A 19,512-nucleotide genomic window follows, 5' to 3' on the forward strand; every position below is an offset into this window, starting at 1 on the left:
TTACCTCGACCTGAGGACTCCGAAGGGACCCACAGCCTGTATAATGTAATCCAGGCTGTGGGTCCACCCATTGCCACATTAAAACCGCAGTTATCATGATACCCATTAAAAGTGAAGTGATTTTTTACTGTATGGATTTTGCAAAGTCGCATTTTACATTTGAAGTGGATTTTAGCTGCCGGAAATACTAGTTGTCAGTTACATGGTTAGTCGATATCACTATATTATTGCTGATATACTCATCGTCATTTTTTTGTCAATGTGGTGTGTGTCGGGTTTGTAAGTGACGATTACACGACTAACTAATATTTCTGTGATACTGTTTTTCTTTTTTGTGTTTGCTGAATATGTTCTACAATGTTGTTTTTTCTTTGCACAAAGTGTAAAATTAAGGAAACTTTTATAAAATGAAATTTTACAGTTGCTCTTAATTACCAACACATATTCTAGAATGTATATGCGCAGGACTGCAAAGAGGAATTCATTACCACAACTTCATGGGGCCCCCCTTATAGTCGAGCATGCAAAAAAATGTTGTGCCGCCGCTGGTCATACAATTGGGGGTGTAGCAATGCATCATTGGGGTGTGGCTAGCAGGTCAAAATTACTAGGCCCTGAATATGCCGGAGCTTATCAAATGTCCAAGCACTCCTGACTTTCAGAACATCTAGCACCACAGTGTAGTATAGAAAGAATGCAGTGAGTACAGAAAGAGTTCACAATATTGGCCTGCACCTTACATTGGGCAGAACACTCATCAAAAATTGGCATTGTCCCTACTAGAATCCCAACATTTCACAGACTCTCCTGCTCTCCCCTACCTGTTCTTCTCACTTTCACCACCTGTGGCTGCAGGTTTCTTTAGTTGCGGCTTGTCTGGATCCTGGAATGTTGGGGGCCCTATTTTGAAAAAAAAAATGGCTACATTTAGATAATTCCAAAAAACCCTGGCGTTAAATCAATACCACCCACGATTAATAATTAAGCCTTCCTCCAGCTCCAACATTAAAATATAGTATTCTCATTTAATAAATAAACCAATTTCCCTCCCTACAAACAGCCCCAGCAATAAATTAATAGTATTTACATTTCAGAAATATACCTATTTCCCGCAATCATCACTGCCATTAAATAATTCAATGTCACATTTAATAAAGAGACCTCATTCTCCCCAAACTCACCCCCACTTTTAATAGCCCCCAAACCACCCCATCTTAAATAGTCCCCACTATTAAATTGTACCACCATTGCCTTACAGACAAAATAGCACCCATTAATTAGCCACCACCTACCTAAGCACACTACATGGCCCCTGTGCCATCGCACACACATTACTGTGCCCCTTCATCATCCCCATGCTGTGCCTCCCTTTTTCAATCCCACTGCGCCTTTCTCATGCCCCCCCCCCTCCAGTTTCCTCCCTTTGCTTCCCTTCCTTTAATTACCATTTCTTTTCTTCTGTCTTCTCTCTTCTTTCTTCTTGCTGGGTCCTCTCTGCGCCGCTCCACATGACGTAACGCCCGACATTCAGTGTAAACGGGAGCAAAGAGGCAGAGAGAAGGGACGCCGGCGCCTCGTTCACATGAGTATGGTGTTTTTTTGCTTTTTTAGTTAACTACCCTGCTCCCCCCACCAACGAACGAGACACCCCCCCTGCCACAAAAAGAAAAAAAACAAAAGACAAAAAGAAAAAATATAGTTTAAAAATATATATATATTTTTTTTAAAAAAAATCGTTGGCAGTGAGGGCCCGGGCTCAGGTAATTAGTATCCGCCCCTTCCCTCTCTTCCCTCTCGGCGGCCCTGCATATGCAACCATCATCACTATCAATCGGCACTTACACCAGACCAGTAGCTGGTGCAAGTGATGCGGTTAAAAATCACATGGCTGAGAGATGTCCAGCGCTTAAATCGGATGAATGTGCATGCGCTTGGCCTTGGTAAGCCATTCTTGTATATTGACTATGTAGATATGCCCATACTTGCCAACTTTGTATAGTTGGCCTCCAGGAGGGGAAGTGGTAGGTGGGCGGGGCGCAGCGATTTACTGAATTTTGGCTTGGCTCCCATGATGGAATTGTCATTTTATCACAGGGAGCTGGGCCAAAATCACGCTATTCACCACAAATCACGTCATTTTGGTTCCAGACGGGCAGGATGCGGGAGACTACACAAAGCAATTTTACGCAAAATATGGCATGTATGGAGATTTAAGTTCCTTAATGAATCAGGCCCACTATGTCTATCCTGCTTTTACAGTTCCCCAATTGGTTTAGTAGTATAGTCCTGTGATGCAGTAGATACTGCGGGCCAAGTCTTTAGCACTGTGAGTTAAGCTGTCACCTGGGGGGGCAACTTCTAAGTTGGTAGCAGTGGTCTATATGTAGGTGTGAAGATACCGGGTATATCTGGCCCAATGCTACCCACTTCACGCTGGCTGGCCACCCACGGGTGCCTTCTTATGCCAGGGAAGTCTACCTAGCACCTTCTAGGATTCGTATGGTCACTCAGGCAAAATGCAGTTATAAACATACAACAGTTTATTTATTGTCATACAAACAACACTAGAATCTTATGTACACACAGTAAATAAATGCCAGGCAGGTTTACAACATTATCTGTCCCTTACCCCAATAACTTAAGGAGATATAGTCACCTGCTGTCCAGACTTCACGACCCATGGATCCCTCTTAGCTGCATATATAGAGACTAGTTAGAAAACAATAATTCAAAACTAGATGCACCTTCATGAATGAAATCCCAGCATGAACACCCTTCCCCCCCGGAGTCGCTCCTTATATCTCAGGTCTAATTTCCACAGTCTTTCTCCTTCCTATGCAACCTCCTGGGTCTATTCTTCTAAACCATTGGTCAGTGCTGGACATGGGGGGGTTGGAGAGGGCAGTGAAGATGAGCTGTCCTTCCAGAGAACCTCCCCTGTTAGAAGGCCTGACTGTACTAGCCTGGTGTAAACAATGGACACTAATTAGTTTTCCTACTCCAGCACATGGCAATCTGATCCCTACCCATAATCCCCCTGGCTTCACGTTAAAGACAATGAATAGCAACCTTACTGCAAGTCATCAATATACAATACACAATATACATATGTACACTGAACTACAATGTCCCCTTAGCCATATGTAATTGGACAATGCAGTTATAGTCTGGTGAGCTGGGGAAGAAACCCATGGGCTATAAAAAGTACTTGCATTATGTGAGAAATGAGAAACTGAATGCTCACAGGGTTATCACACTCATTTCGTCACAGTAGGAGATTTAGGAGTTATCCTTTGATATCAAATATATACACTCATCAGCCACAACATTAAAACAACTGACAAGTGAAGTTAATAACATTGATTATCTGGTTACAATGACACCTGTCAATGGGAGCAATTAGGTAGCAAGTGAACAGTCAGTTGATGTGTTGGAAGCAGGAAAAATGGTCAAGCGTAAAGATCTGAGTGACTTCGACAAGGGCCAAATTGTGATGGATAGACAACTGGATCAGAGTATCTCCAAAACAGCAGGTCTTGTGTGGTATTCTGAGAATGCAGTAGTTAGTATCTACTAAAAGTGGTCCAAGGAAGGACAACCAGTAAATCAGTGACAGGGTTATGGGCTCCCAAGGCTCATTGATTTGCATGGTGAGTGAAAACTAGCCTGTCTGGTCCAATCCCACAGCAAACCTACTATAGCACAAATTGCTGAAAAGTTAATGCTGGCTATTATAGAAAGTTGTCAGAAAACACAGTGCATTGCAGCTTGCTGCGTATAGAGCTGCACAGACGCAGACAGGTCACAATGCCCATGTTGACCCCTGTTCACCACTGAAAGTGCCAAAAAAAGGGCATGTGAGTGCCAGAACTGGACCATGGAGCAAAAGAAAAAGGTGGCCTGGTCTGATCATTCACATTTTCTTTTACATCATTTCTTTTGCATGTGCACCGTTTACCTGGGGAAGAGATGGCATCAGGATACACTATAGAAAAAGGCAAGCCAGTGAAGGCAGTGTGATGCTCTAGGCAATGTTCTGGTGGGAAACCTTGAGTCCTGGCATTCATGTGGATGTTACTTTGACACATACCACCTACCTAAATAATGTTGCACCGCAAGTACACCCCTTCATGGCAACAGAATTCCCTGATGGCAGTGGCCTCTTTCAGCAGGATAATGCGCCCTACCACATTGCAAAAATTGTTCAGGAATGGTTTGAGGAACATGACAAAGAGTTCAAGGTATTGTCATGGCCTGCACATTCCCCAAATCTCAATCCGATCAAGCATCAGTGGGATGTGCTGGAAAGACAAGTCTGAGCCATGGACGCCCCACCTTGCATGTTTGAGAGCTTAAAGGATCCGCTGGTATCGCCTTAATGCCAAATACCACAGGACATCTTCAGAGATCTTGTGGAGTCCATGCCTCTACGGGTCAGAGCTGTTTTATTTTGGTATTACGAAGGAGAACATTACAATATTGGGCAGGTGGTTTTAATGTTGTGGCTGATCGGTGTATATATCTCAAGGTGTGTGTTTGTGTGATTTCACTTATCCGAAATCCAGATTAAAATCAGTGGTACCAGAAACAGATAGTGTTACCCCTACCTTCCTTCTTGATTGTAGACCCTCTATGCTCACATGCGATTCACCAAAATCGGAAGTCTCCCTCTCCGTCTATAGACTCGCTTTGCACAAACTGAAGAACACACTTGCAAGAGACCGTCAAGTCGTGTAACCTCTCTTCATGTTAGAGCCTGTGACACCCAAAGCTGTTCTCTGAAGCACAGCTCTGCCCAGCCTGCCAGGTCTCTCAGCTTCCCTTCACAGTACATATCTCTGTCCTCTCTGTAACACTCTTCACTCCTCTCTCCTCTCTGTCTCTCTGTGACAAATGCAGTTCCTTCTCCCTCTCACTCTCTAATAGGCCTGTGTGTCTTGTCAGCATAGCGACTAGCTTGAATAATTGCTTTCTTAACAGACACCCTGGTTACATTTGCACTCATTGACGTAATGTTTATTTCTGGACATGTGAGGCCTGATTCATTAAGGAAAGTAAATGAAAAAAAATGAGTGACTTTGAACCTTGGCAAAACCATGTTGCTTTGGAGGGGCAGGCAAATTTAAAATGTGATAGCAAATTTATAGTTGTTGTAAGGCATGCTCTAGATCAACTTTAAGTTTCAGTGAACAAATAAAGCTATCAATAAAGTATTTGTGTGCTACATGAAAAAACAGACAGTATGTATCTTATGTGCAAAATAATAAACTAATTTGAACCCCTTGCATTGTAAAATGGCTTTGTCCAGGAGAAGACTTACTCAATTTTTTGCCTTACTTTCCTTAATGAATCAGGCAAATGGAGTGCAAAATCATGCCAGGTATTCTATGCAACCAAACATCTGAACACAAATCAGAGCCAGAGCCTGCTTTTGTTTACTCTTACTGTGTTCTGATTGCTTCTATGTGTTGTGATGTGTATAGAAAGGTTATTTACAAGATTATTGTCTACTCATTGAGTTGCTCAATCTTGAGCGCCTATTTGAAACTTTTAGTTTTAATACATACTACAGTGGCTAGTGAAAGAGAAGATGGGTACATGTTCAGTCATTCATTATTTGGAATATTTTGTAATTATGGGGCTTTGGGGTTGCTCAATGTGAATGGTTAGAGCAGATTGCTAGTCCTTTAGCATTCTATTCAGATGCGGTGCAGCCTTCAGCAGGATGAGCAGCTGACTTTGAGGGCTTTGGTACATATGGACAAATAAAGAGAAGGAAAGAAGAACAGAAGGCACTCCAGTTCCCAAATATCAATTATATATAATGTATAGTAATCTTGTATTTAAAACTTCACTTTTATTAAATCATATTAAAATAATCAAAAGCTGCAAAATATTTAAAAATGTAGATGTATATGTTGTGTGTTTAAAACTTAAGTAGAACCCAATGGCGGCACAGAGTACACATATTAATATATTGGAGGGTAACTCTAATAATAGGGTTCCTATGTACCTTTATTCGGAGCCCCTATAGATTGCAGAGAGTCAGGGATACTGAGGTCAATTCTATATAAGAGCCAATTGGATTTTATTACCTCAAAAATGGCTGATTATTGAATTGTATAGAGAGTGCCTGTTATAGGATTACTTATTCTTCCTTAGTTTTATCAGAGGTCACATATATAATAATATTATTGTAAGTAATCTAACACTTTTGAAGTATATTTGTAATCTCATATGTTCTCAGCACTCCCACTCTATTAACAATCTTGTATGACAAATATAGGAGATCAAATACCTTCAACACGTATCTATAGTCACATATTTATGTGTCTCATTGATTTATATAATAAGTATGTCACGGTCACTAGGAGTCTTGACCCAGATTTTACCAAATGTAGCTTTACTCACCAGAGGCGCGGAGTCTAACACAGTGGCTGGTCTTCTCCAGGAACTCCTGCAAGGAAGTATGGGTTTTAGCGGCTTCCACTGTGCAGGTCGCGGCCCTCTGGAGAGTATGGTAAATAGACGGATACAGCTATACACAATGAGAGCAAGGACCTTCTTGAGCTGGATAGAAGGAGAAATGCCAGAAGATAAATAGTCTCTGAGTAGTAGGAATAGTAATGACACAGCGAGAATGATGACCAGTAGTAACTGGGAATGAGAGGTTCCAAAGTGCATAGTGTGCAGGTATACTGTAACAGACGGATACTTCACAACTGAAGAAAAGATTATACTGGAAGCCAATAATACAAAGTAGCAGAGAAATTAGCGACTAGCAGATATTACCACAGATACAAAGTAGAAACTTAGTCCCGGTAATAGATAACATACAAGGTAGCGTGGAGCGGTCTGCGGCTGACAGGTTTTACCACTGACGTGGAGTAGAGACTTGTCCAGGTGCAGGTAAGATACGAGGTAGCGTGGAGCGGTCTGCAGCTAACAGGTATTACCACTGGCGTGGAGTAGAGATTGTCCAGGTGCAGGTAAGATACAAGGTAGCGTGGAGTGGTCTGCGGCTGACAGGTTTTACCACTGACGTGGAGTAGAGACTTGTCCAGGTGCAGATAAGATACGAGGTAGTATGGAGCAGTCTGCGGCTGACAGGTATTACCACTGGTGTGGATTAGAGACTGTCCAGGTGCAGGTAAGATACGAGGTAGCGTGGAGTGGTCTGTGGCTGACAGGTATTACCACTGGCGTGGAATAGAGACTTGTCCAGGTAAGATACGAGGTAGTGTGAAGTGGCCTGCGGCTGACTGGGATTACCACTGGCGTGGAGAAGAAACTTGTCCAGGTGCAGGTAATATATGAGGTAGTGTGAAGTGGTCTGCGGCTGACAGGTATTACCACTGGCATGGAGTAGAGACTCGTCCAGGTGCAGGTAAGCGTCCACAGCAAACAGGAACCATGAACAGGAACAGAGAACTCCTTAGTACCTCAGAGGAATGAGGACCAAGAACAGGCAAAGGTAGTAGGACAGAAGGTGTCTTCAGTAGTGAGAAGTAATTAATCATCCAATGAGGAGAGGAACAAGGTTTTAACAGTCTGTAGGTCTGAATATGCGCAGACCCCTGGTCATGATGGCGGGCGGCTGCAGCACAAGACAGGCACCGGCAAGGCGGAGAGAGACCTAACAGTCCGGTGAAAGACAAAGTATTTATTGTAAAGTCTCCTCTTACAATATGGATAATCAGACACTCTCAGTGTATATACATGTCCCTATGTATTGTCAGAGCTCTCATTCTACCGACAGTCATGTGCACATAATAATATGGGCCATCAGATATTCTCAGCGCTTTGTATATAATTACATGTCACTCACATAGATTCCTAGTTTATATAATGCATATTAGTTGTGGAATCATCATTATCCCCTTAATTAATTATATACACATAATAGTGTCTGGAATCAAATCCCTTAGACATATATCCCATATGGTAAGATTATCTACCAAAGTTATGTATACAGAGGTCAATAGACAGCCAGACACCTTCATCGCATATCTGTTGCCCCATATATAATCCAGAATCTGGTTCTACCCGTGATCATGTATATCGAATAGTGTAGGCAAATAGATACCTTCAGCGCATATCTATAGCCCCATGTACTGTCGGAAACCCCCGTCTCCGGCCAGAACGCCAGATTCAGATGCCGCCCTCGGGTACTAGTGACGTCAATGATGACGTCCTATTCACCTGACGTACGTTTCGCTAAGGCTTTGTCAAGGAGGTAACCCGAAAAGGGTTCCCCAGGATACTAATAAAGGAAGCTAGTCCAATCGGCCTGAGGCGATTTGATTGACAGATGGACCAACCACTCATAAATTACTCATTGGTGAGACATGTAATGAATAAAAGGATACAATCCTCATTAATATTTAATCCAAATTATATGCTCAGCATTAGTGGGATTATTAAGTTATTCATATAGAGTGCCTCATATTAATATCTTTACCAAATTTCTCCAGGTAAGTTAAAAGATCATATATATAAGAGGAGTCACCCTAAAGCCGGATTAAATATTAGGCTCAGTAAATGGAAAAGTATTGTGTCATAAGGAAATTTAAATCACGAAGGGCATATCACCCCCATCATTTTTTATATTGTCCAAGATTTTTTTGAAGTATCTAATAAAGTATTGTCTAGTAATTAGATAAATAAAATGAAAGAAAAAACATTAAGGGGAAAGAGGAGAAAATCTCATACCCAGGATTTATCCTGTCCCCATTATATTAATACATAGATCAACCTTTACAGTAATATACATCTGTAAATAAATAAGTTTATTGATAGTCTCATAAATGCTACATAACAATAGCACAAGTGCTCCATGTTTATCAATATATACTTTGTTTATTCCAATAATATTCCAAACAATTTGTCACTTCATTTATATTATAAAAAAAACTGGCATAGCTGTTGTACTCGTTGAGTCCTTGTGGAGAAAGTGAATCAAGTAAAAAGATCCACTTACTTTCACGTTGTAACAAATATTTATCAGTATCTCCTCCTCTAATTCCTAGATTTATTTTTTCTATACCGTGGCATTTAAGACCTGTAATATCACAATTATTTCTAATAAGAAAATGTTTCGCTACTGGGGGCAGTTGTTTTAAATATTTTTTATCATGGCGTGCATTTCTAATAGGTCCAATGTGTTCCAATATCTTCAATTTTAACTTTCTCTTGGTTTACCCCACATATATTTTTGAACATGGACACTTCAATGCATATATGACTCCAATGGTGTTACAGTTTATGTTTTTTCCATGTGGTTGCAAGCTTTACAGCTCCCACATCGATAAGAGCCTTCAGCAATATCTTTAGATATTTTTTCTCTGAAATGACTTTGTACCAATTTATCTTTTAAATTGGCTGCACGTCTCCAACTGAAGAGTGCTCTTTTCCCTAGGTTGTTCTTTAGATCTGCATCAGATAAAAGAATAGACCAATTCTTCTGTATGATGGTCTGGATTTCTTTCCATTCACGACAGAAATCCCCTATAAATCTAATAGGGTTGTCTTTTTCTGATGTCCCAGCATTATAAATGAGGGCATTTCTGTCTTCTCTTTTTACATTCTTAGCAGCTCTTTTTATTGATCTTTTACTGTATCCTCTCTCTTCCAATCTACAGGCCAATTCTTTGGACCGGATTTCATAATCAATGGGATTGGAACAGTTTCTCTTTAGTCTCAGGAACTCGCCTTTGGGGATATTGCGATCTACTGGAGGGTAGTGAAAACTAGTTTGATGAAGAACACTATTGGTTGCTGAGGCTTTTCTGAAAAGATCTGTTTCCAAATAGCCATCAGACCTTTTTCTAATGGTTATATTAAGAAAATCTATTACTGTCTGGCTCATACTGAATGTAAATCTAAGATTGTTTGGATTATCGTTCAAAATAGTAATAAATTCATGAAATAGGTCACTACTACCCTTCCAAAAAATCAGAATATCGTCTATGTACCTGACCCATATCAGTAGTTGGTCAGAATACTTAGAGAAGTTCTAATTAAACACAGTGTTAAGTTCCCATTTACCAAAGTAAAGATTTGCAAAAGTGGGGCACAAGCTGCCCCCATAGCTGTGCCCCGAGTCTGTAGATAGAATTGATTACAAAAGACAAAAAAATTCCTTTTTAGAATGAATTCCAATAACTCTATTAAAAAAGTACTAAATTCATGATCCTGTTCCGTCTTTAGAAAAAATTCTACGGCTTCAATCCCAACTTGGTGGTCTATGCTTGTATATAATGATTTAACATCAGTTGTAATCATCCAAACGTCATTCTCCAAAAAAAGGCCATCTACCAGTTTAAGTACATCCGAAGTGTCCTTAATGTAAGATGGAAGATTAGTCACAAATTTCCTTAAGTGGGTGTCAACAAAAATACTTGCTTGTTCTGATAGGGTCGCTATACCAGATAGGATCGGTCTCCCTGGTGGTACTTCCCTGTTTTTGTGGATTTTTGGTAGCAAATAAATTGTGGGAATTTTTGGATCCTCGGTTTTCAGAAAGGTCCATTCTGTTTTGTCAATTACACCATTTTTAAGGGCTTTTTCAATAATCTGATCATATTTAATCTTGAACTCATTTAACGGATTAGAGAGAAGTTGTCTATAACACTTCTTATCACTAAGTTGTTTGTTCATTTCTCTTCTATACATTTCCACTGGCCATATTTCATAATTTCCTCCCTTATCCGAGGGTTTAATGAGGACATCCTCCCAATCCCTAATTTCTCTTAAAGCTTGTCTTTCAGCCTTATTAAGGTTATCATTATATGTTTTCCTTGATTTAGATCTTAATAAATCTAAATCTTTAGAGACCATTCTTTCAAAGGTCTCTATCTGGGGGCTAACATGTTCTATTGGGAAAAATTTAGACTTTTTCTTACAGATAATTCTGGAAGAATAACCAGAACTCTCTATAGGTGAATCAATCGATTCTTCCTGAGTGTTCTGTTCTGAGTATAGTTTTTCTAAAATATTGATTGCTTCCAAGTCCTCCTGAGAATTCAAACATATAGGACAATATATATTGCCTTTTTCCTTTCCATTTTCTCCCATATTAGAATCCTTTAAATTCTTCTTTGCAAAAATCTTAATAAGTTTCAATTTTCTTGTGAAAAGATTTAAATCCTTCTCCCATTTGAAGCTATCACATCCAACAGTGGGAGAGAAGGACAGACCACGTGATAGGAGGTTAATATGTTGTGCTGAGAGTACTTTATCAGAGAGGTTAATAATCTGTAAGGAGTTGATGTTACTTATTTCCTTCTCCTCTGTCGCCTCTCTGGGTTGTGTGAATTCTTCCACCCCCATTGGTTCCGATATCGCAACCTTCTTCCTCCCCCTCCTGATAGATTTGGGTCTATGGTCCCTCTTTCCTCCTGAGATCCCATAGCATGATCTAAAAAAGTCTCTGTGTCCTTAGGAGAAAGTATCCTCCTATTCCCAAAAAATCTCCTATTTCCAGAGTCCTGATCAGATGTTTCAAAATCAGAGTCACCACTAGTTGAGAGGCCCTTGTTGCCTTTCCTGTGGTCCTCCTTACTAATATTCATTTAAAAAACTCCACTATTGTAATCTTTCTTATCACGAGCAAATTTGGACTTTTTCCTCTCTATAATAATCTTCTCATATTCTTCCAATTCTCTTTTATTCTTTTCATACATCTGTAGGTAACACTTATCATTCTCAAAATCTTTGAGTTTGGTACTAAGTTGTTCAATCTCCTTAGAGTATTGATCCAACATAAGTGTATCATGTTTGAGGATTATTTGAAACAATTTCTTAGAACATTTCAAAAGTATTTTCTCCCATTCAACTTTTAGATCCATAGTTGCCAATTCATACGAGGGAAAGACTTTAGGGCGTAAACCCTGTGGAATTAGTGAGTTTTTCAGATAATTTTCATTAGTTGTTAAATCCCACCACGTTTGACTTTGTTTACGAAGTAAGGTTTTTAGTTGGTACAAATTCTGTCTCCATCCACTATTCTGTGCCGATGGATTTATAACATCTCCACCCAGAAATATGGTTTCTGAGTTTTCATTATGTCTCTCACAATATTTGTTCAAGTCTGCCTTAAGATTAAAGTTGGCCATAATCACTATTGATATTTCCAGCCCTTGCTAGAATGAACTTAGCTTCAAAATATTTTTTTTAATGCCCCCACTTTCGCAAATCTTCACCTTGGTAAATGGGAACTTAACACTATGTTTAATGAGAACTTGTCTATGTATACTGAATTATTTGTCAGAATTAGCTGTAAGAAAAAGTCTCAATTTTTCCCAATAGAACATGTTTGTCACGGGCACTAGGAGTCTTTGCCCAGGATATCACCAGATGATGTTCTTACCAGAGTAATATAGCTGGTACTATGGTCCTCTGGTAGCAGGGTGACAACGGAACAGGAGAATCAGCAGATGGTGAGAGAATGCTCAAGGAAAGTCTATGACTAGCAGCAACTTGTAATGACTTAGATGTATGTACACGAGGAACCAGATGGACAAGTAAACGTGAGGAGAGTCAGTGGTCTGCGTGCAGCAAGTTGTACTACTGCTATAGTGAGGAGGAATGTCCAGGAGTAGAGAGGAGGTAGTGAGAGTCAGCGGTCTGCATATAGCAAGTTGTACCACTGTCTATAGTGAAGGAATGGAATCCAGGTGAAAGTAGGTAACGGGGAAGTCAGTGGTCTGCCTACAGCAAAATGTACCACTGCTTATGTGAGAGGATACTTGAAACTGGTGCCAATGGGAAACAGGAGTCAGTGGTCTGCGTTCAGCAATTTGTACCACTGCTATATATATGTGAGGAGGGGCACGAGGAGATGAATGGAATGCAGAGGATACACTGGGCACATGGAACATGATAACCACAATACAATAATAACTGACAAGCGCTGCTTGAAGTATACAAAGTCACTATAGAGATCCAGGTAATAGGAAACAAAGTCAATAGTAACAATAGCTTCAGTAGATGGAAGACTCCGGAGATGAACACAACACAGTCCAGACGGATATGCAATACAATAGCAAAGTCAATGGAAAGTATGCATACCGCGGTTCAGGAGAGCAGGCTGTCAAGGAGACGTGCAGGGATACCTGAACGGCTGAACGCCGGCAGGAGGAGAGACCACTGGAGGATGGAAGCGGTAATCAGGTTGGTGCAGCGCACGGAAGGTAACCGGTAATCAACGGAGCAATACTCAGGAAGCAGTAGTAAGTAAAACTGGAAACATGATGAACACGGGAGAGTTGAGGCTGTCTGGTATCCGGCAGTAGTAGCGGAGGCAGCGGAGGGAAGGCACGCTGAAGACAGGAGAGTAAATCCCCACAATTTATTTGCTACCAAAAATCCACAAAAATAGGGACGTACCACCTGGGAGACCGATCCTATCTGGTATAGCGACCCTATCAGAACAAGCAAGTATTTTTGTTGACACCGACTTAAGGAAATTTGCGACTAATCTTCCATCCACATTAAGGACACTTTGGATGTACTTAAACTGGTAGATGGCCTTTTTTTGGAGAATGATGTTTGGATGATTACAGCTGATGTTGAATCATTATATACAAGACCACCAAGTTGGGATTGAAGCCGCAGAATGTTTTCTAAAGACGGATCAAGATCATGAATTTAGTACTTTTTTAATAGAGTTATTGGAATTCATTCTAAAAAGGAATTGTTTTCTCTTTTGTAATCGATTCTATCTACAGATTCGAGCCACAGCTATGGGGGCAGCTTGTGCCCCCACTTTTGCAAATCTTTACTTTGGTTAATGAGAACCTAACACTGTGTTTAATGAGAACCTGTCTATGTATACTGACCAACTACTGATATGGGTCAGGTACATAGACGATTTTATGATTTTTTTTGGAAGGGTAGTAGTGACCTATTTCATGAATTTATTACTATTTTGAATGAAAATCCAAACAATCTTAGACTTACGTTCAGTATGAGCCAGACAGTAATAGATTTTTCCTGATATAACCATTAGAAAAAGGTCTGATGGCTATCTGGAAACAGATCTTTTCAGAAAAGCCTCAGCAACCAATTGTGTTCTTCATCAAACTAATTTTCACTACCCTCCAGTAGTTCGCAATATCCCCAAAAGTGAGTTCCTGAGACTAAAGAGAAACTGTTCCAATCCTATTGATTATGAAATCCGGTCCAAAGAATTGGCCTGTAGATTGGAAGAGAGAGGATACAGTAAAAGATCAATAAAAAGAGCTGCTAAGAATGTAAAAAGAGAAGACAGAAATGCCCTCATTTATAATGCTAGGACATCAGCACAAGACAACCCTATTAGATTTATAGGGTATTTCTGTCGTGAATGGAAAGAAATCCAGACCATCATACAGAAGAATTGGTCTATTCTGTTATCTGATGCAGGTCTAAAGAACAACCTAGGGGAAAGAGCACTCTTCAGTTGGAGACGTGCAGCCAATTTAAAAGATAAATTCGTACAAAGTCATTTCAGAGAAAAAAGATCTAAAGATATTGCTGAAGGCTCTTATCGATGTGGGAGCTGTAAAGCTTGCAACCACATGGAAAAAAATGACTCAAATGACGGACAAATATGGAACGCCACACCAGATTAATGGATACATAAGCTGTAACACCATTGGAGTTATATATGGATTGAAGTGTACATGTTCAAAAATATATGTGGGAATAACCAAGAGAAAGTTAAAATTGAGGATATTGGAACACATTGGATCTATTTGAAATGCACACCATGATAAAGAACGTTTAAAACAACTGCCCCCAGTAGCGAAACGATTTCTCAATTTGACATAATTGTGATATTACAGGTCTTAAATGCCACTGTATAGAAAAAAGAAATCTAGGAATTAGAGGAGGGGGTACTGATAAATATTTGTTACAACGTGAAAGTGGATCTTTTTACTTGATTCACTTTCTCCACAAGGACTCAATGAGTACAACTGCTATGCCAGTTTTTTATAATATAAATGAGGTGACAACTTGTTTAGAATAATATCAGAATAAACAAAGTATATATTGATAAACATGGAGCACTTTTGCTATTGTTATGTAGCATTTATGAGACTATCAATAAACTTATTTATTTACAGATGTATATTACTGTAAAGTTTGATCTATGTATTAATATAATGGGGACAGGATACATACTGGGGATGAGATATTCTCCTCTTTCCCCTTAATGTTTTTTCTTTCATTTTATTTATCTAATTACTAGACAATGTACTAGACGGGTGTATACATAGTATATGTTCTATCACAACCTTGTGGTTCTAAATATGTGATATATGCATTTTGTACAGTTGTCTGACATTTTTTTAATTAATAAATCCTATTAGGTACTTCTGCGCAATTCTCTATTTTCCTTTTTGTATACCTTGTTGGGAGGGTTAACACTACCGCCTATTGGGAGCTGCTGCATTTGTTACCTGGTTAGAAATTGTGGTTCTCTTTACAGAGATCTTTGTCATCCATATTAGCGCCAGAGATTTATTTTGTTTTGTTGTCGATTTCTGTTTAGTGTTATATCTCTAGGCAGCTTGGTGTGTTATAAATGGCTGATTTACAGTGCTGCAAAGAGCGCTATACGAGACGTGAAAACTACATGTCATCTTTTGACATTGTGAATTTTACTGAAAATATACAAGAAGATGTAGGTATAAATAAAAAAAAATTAAAATTAGAGACACTTCTGAAAAATGAAGTTAGACACTGGTGGGATAACATCTTTCTCCAACAATATGTGGATTCTAACAAAATACCTAGAGGTCTTAGAATTATTAAACATCTATCTATCCAGGATGATGTAGATCTTAAAAATGAATGGGAAAAGACACTAGATTCATGTTCTATTAATTTAATGAAAATACTTATCAGACATAGGGAGAAAAAGATTAAAAAGACTGTAGATGAGATTGAGGCTGTCAAAATTACTCTAGCCCAACATAAAGATTCCCCAAACTTTACAAAGAGGGACATAGAAGTAAATTGAAAAGTAGAATTATTTGAAAATGAAATTCTATATAAAAAAAGACAAAAATTCTCCAGGGACCTGGAAGATTATCAAAGAGGGACTACCAAATCTTATAATAAAAAAGTCTTTAAGGAGGTTGTGAGGATACCACCCTTAGCTGGGATGGAAGTTACCCTCTGTGGGATTCAACTCACTCGGGTAGACCAGGATATATCCAAAATAAGACTTTATTACGACAGCACAACACCACAAGACGTTCACAAGTTACAGGGTAAATGGTAGCATGTATCCTCCAGCAATATTACCACTACCGTTTAGCAAAACAGTTATGATGTCTCCTAGTCTGGGTTACTAGCTCACACCAACCCTGTCCTGGTAGGGTTCCCTCCAGCGGCACCACAATGCCTGGCCCAGAGTCCTTTTCACTGATGTCTTCTACACCAGGATCCTCCAAACTAGCCTCGCTCCCCCGGCATTCTCCTCCCCTATATTATTTTCTCTGTACCCAGGAAGTAGGGTCAAATGTCTCAAAACTCCCCTTTACAGAAGGGGCCTCCCAGTCAACAATTTAGCTGCTAGATATACTGTCCCTGTTACCTTGATTAGACAATAGAATGGCTTGACTCGATTAGCTGTTTTGGCTGGATACACTACACATGGGGTTACAATAGTACATCAAGGAATGACACTGCACGCTTACATGGAACAATAAGACTTTTGACACATTATATCAGCAGGGTTACACAATATAAGTCTGTGATAACTTTTGATACAATTACATTTATATTGACACATATTGATACATTTCCCCATGCTATTTCAACCAATATATTACTGTGGAGGCACATTACATATGAGTAGAAGTTCTAACCTCATTACCTCTCAGGTTATCTGTTGACCTAGCTAATTAACATGGGCTGCCAGCTAGTTAACTCAGACATTGTTCTGATTACAAACCTCATCTCAGCTGCACCCCATACAATTCACATTTGAGACAAATGGTAATTACATTAGCTAGCACAAGCAAAATGACTGCTGTTGTTCTGATATTTTCAGACAGTATGGCAATATTGTTTCTATTTATACTACATACAATATCAAAGGTAATAGTATGGGCAAAATGTATCCAATAACATGAAATAATAATACACATAATGCACCAATGCTCTGGTGTATATACTTAGACTGGGCCAAGGATTAAAAAGTACAATAAACCGTGAGAAACGGGTGATGATTACATAGTTCTCAGTCCAGTAGCACCCCGCTTCCTCACATTCCTCCCCTACTTTTTAAACTTGAGCCCTAGTCTCTTCTGCAGACACTACTGCAGGTTTTATGTGGTCTCCCACGAGATGAACCAATTTCCTGCTGGGCTGTGCGCAGCCTCCAGCGTTCACTTGCTGCACCTTGTTATATTCTTGTAGCCGCCAGCACCTATCAATTCCCAGAACCTCTGTGGAAAGTCTCGGTCTCCTGCTCCAGTAGCTACTCTGAGCCCTGCTGTCTAAGAGCCTTACTGACTGCCTTTCCCTGGTTGTCTGGGGTCCTGTCTGGCTACGCCTCCCCCTTCCCCAGTTCCCTTCTGCACTGGGATTACTCATTTTCGCAGCCTGCATCCGCTTATGGACTGGCTTCTTGCAGGAATCCTGCTGCACACTATCTCCTACAGGGACTACTGAGAGTAACATCATTCAGTCATCAATGTCCTGCTTTCTATGCTGCCTTCTCCCCTCCTGTGTCTGAATGTCACTGTTGCAGCGCTGCCCTAACATATTCTTCCAGTCTGCACAGTTGGCTATGTAGCGGTCTACATCCCTCGCTAAACCTAACCACATGAACTGCTGTCTGAGCCTGGCACGTGTTCTCCTTTTTCCTCGGTGATCAGTACCCCCTTCCCCATGGGCCTGAGCTATAAACCGATCCCGATATTCGGGTGGGACTACCAACCTGTACTTATGATTTGGGCTGGACACCGTATACAGTAACCCATCCAACCAAGCACAATCCTCTACCACCCCAGTCTTATACGACATATCTGCTAGTGCCCGCATCCCTTCTAGATTTGGATCTAGTAGCTGGGCTTCTTGCAGTCTAGATTTATCCTCCTCCCCCAGGACTTACCCCCCCTCAGGATGGTCTTGGCTACTCACCCTCAGAGGCCCGGAGATGGTAAAGAGAGGTTGCTGATACCCGTTAGTTACTGGCGTGTAGAAGTGGTTGTTCTTCCTCTGCCTGGGGCTCACCTTTCTATGGGCTTTTCCAACAAAATAATTCCTGAGGTCTTGCCCCAAATCATTGCCCAAAATCACCTCATTGGACATTCCTGCCATAACTCCAACTTCCACCAGGTTGTTACAATGGCCCCAATGCAACTGGACTTGGGCTGTTGGAATCTCTACCCATCGTCCATCGTCCATCCTAATTTTAAAGTACTTGTTGGGGATAATTCTTCTGGAATCCACCAACTCGGGCCGTACCAGGGTGATGGCTGCCCCACAGTCTCTAAATCCTTGGGCTTTCCTGCCATCCACCCATACAGGTTTCAAGTGCCTGTAAAGGTGTCCTCCTGTTGTTTGCCTCATGTCAGCCACAGCATTGCAAGTGGCCTTTACCCCCCTCGCCCTGGCGCATCATGGTGGTAGTGTTTGTTTTTCCGGGGGTGGCTCCTGCCAACAACCCCCGTGGGAGGGAATCGGTCTAATTGACCTCCTTTCCTGGGACACTGCTGTTGAAGATGTCCCCAGTATTCACATCGAAGGCACCACTTCCTGACTTGTCCCAAGTGTGGTATTGCTTGTCCTTGGCTGCTGGGTCGCCTTTGGCCTTCACTCTTCCCCTTTTCTGCTTTATCCCAGGACTGTGGGTTACACTTTGCCACCCAATCCTGAAGGCTGGGAAATATCTCAGTCAGCCCTGCTTTTACCAGCTCAAGTCCTTTTCTCCGGATCCACTGACTGAGGACGTGCTGCAGCTCTTGACGAAGATGACCATAGTCATAGCTTCCACTGTGCACTGCTGACTGGCCTGGGGTGGGGGATGTTTGTATTGTAGCTGCAATCTCCTGAATCCTTACTGGCTGCTCCTGGTCCTTATACAACTCCTTGGCTTTCAGGATTTCTGCAACATAAGTCTCAACTTGGGTGGCTTCCACTGCTGGGACGTCTGATATTTCCTTCCTGCCCGCATTATCGAGTAGGCACAGGTCCCATTTGTGTAGTTTTTCCACTAGTTGTGGCCTGAAGTCATCCTGGGTAGTAGCAAATTCCCTTGTCCGGCATAATCCCCGGAGTTCAACCAGTTTTAAGGAGTTATACTTGTTCATGATTCACGTTTCTTGCAACTCCTCTGATAGGCTTCCTCTGGGTGCTGTGTAGCTGGTGCTGTGCTGTGCTGTACCTACAAGGCTCTTGGACCGCAACCGCTTGCGTCCTTTGCAGCCTTCCCGGTTCTTGTGACACCGGGCCGAGTGATCCCACTGCTGCCACCAAATGTGAGGATACCACCCTTAGCTGGGATGGAAG

This window comes from Mixophyes fleayi, chromosome 5 (genome assembly GCF_038048845.1).
Source record: "Mixophyes fleayi isolate aMixFle1 chromosome 5, aMixFle1.hap1, whole genome shotgun sequence".
NCBI lineage: Eukaryota > Metazoa > Chordata > Amphibia > Anura > Limnodynastidae > Mixophyes > Mixophyes fleayi.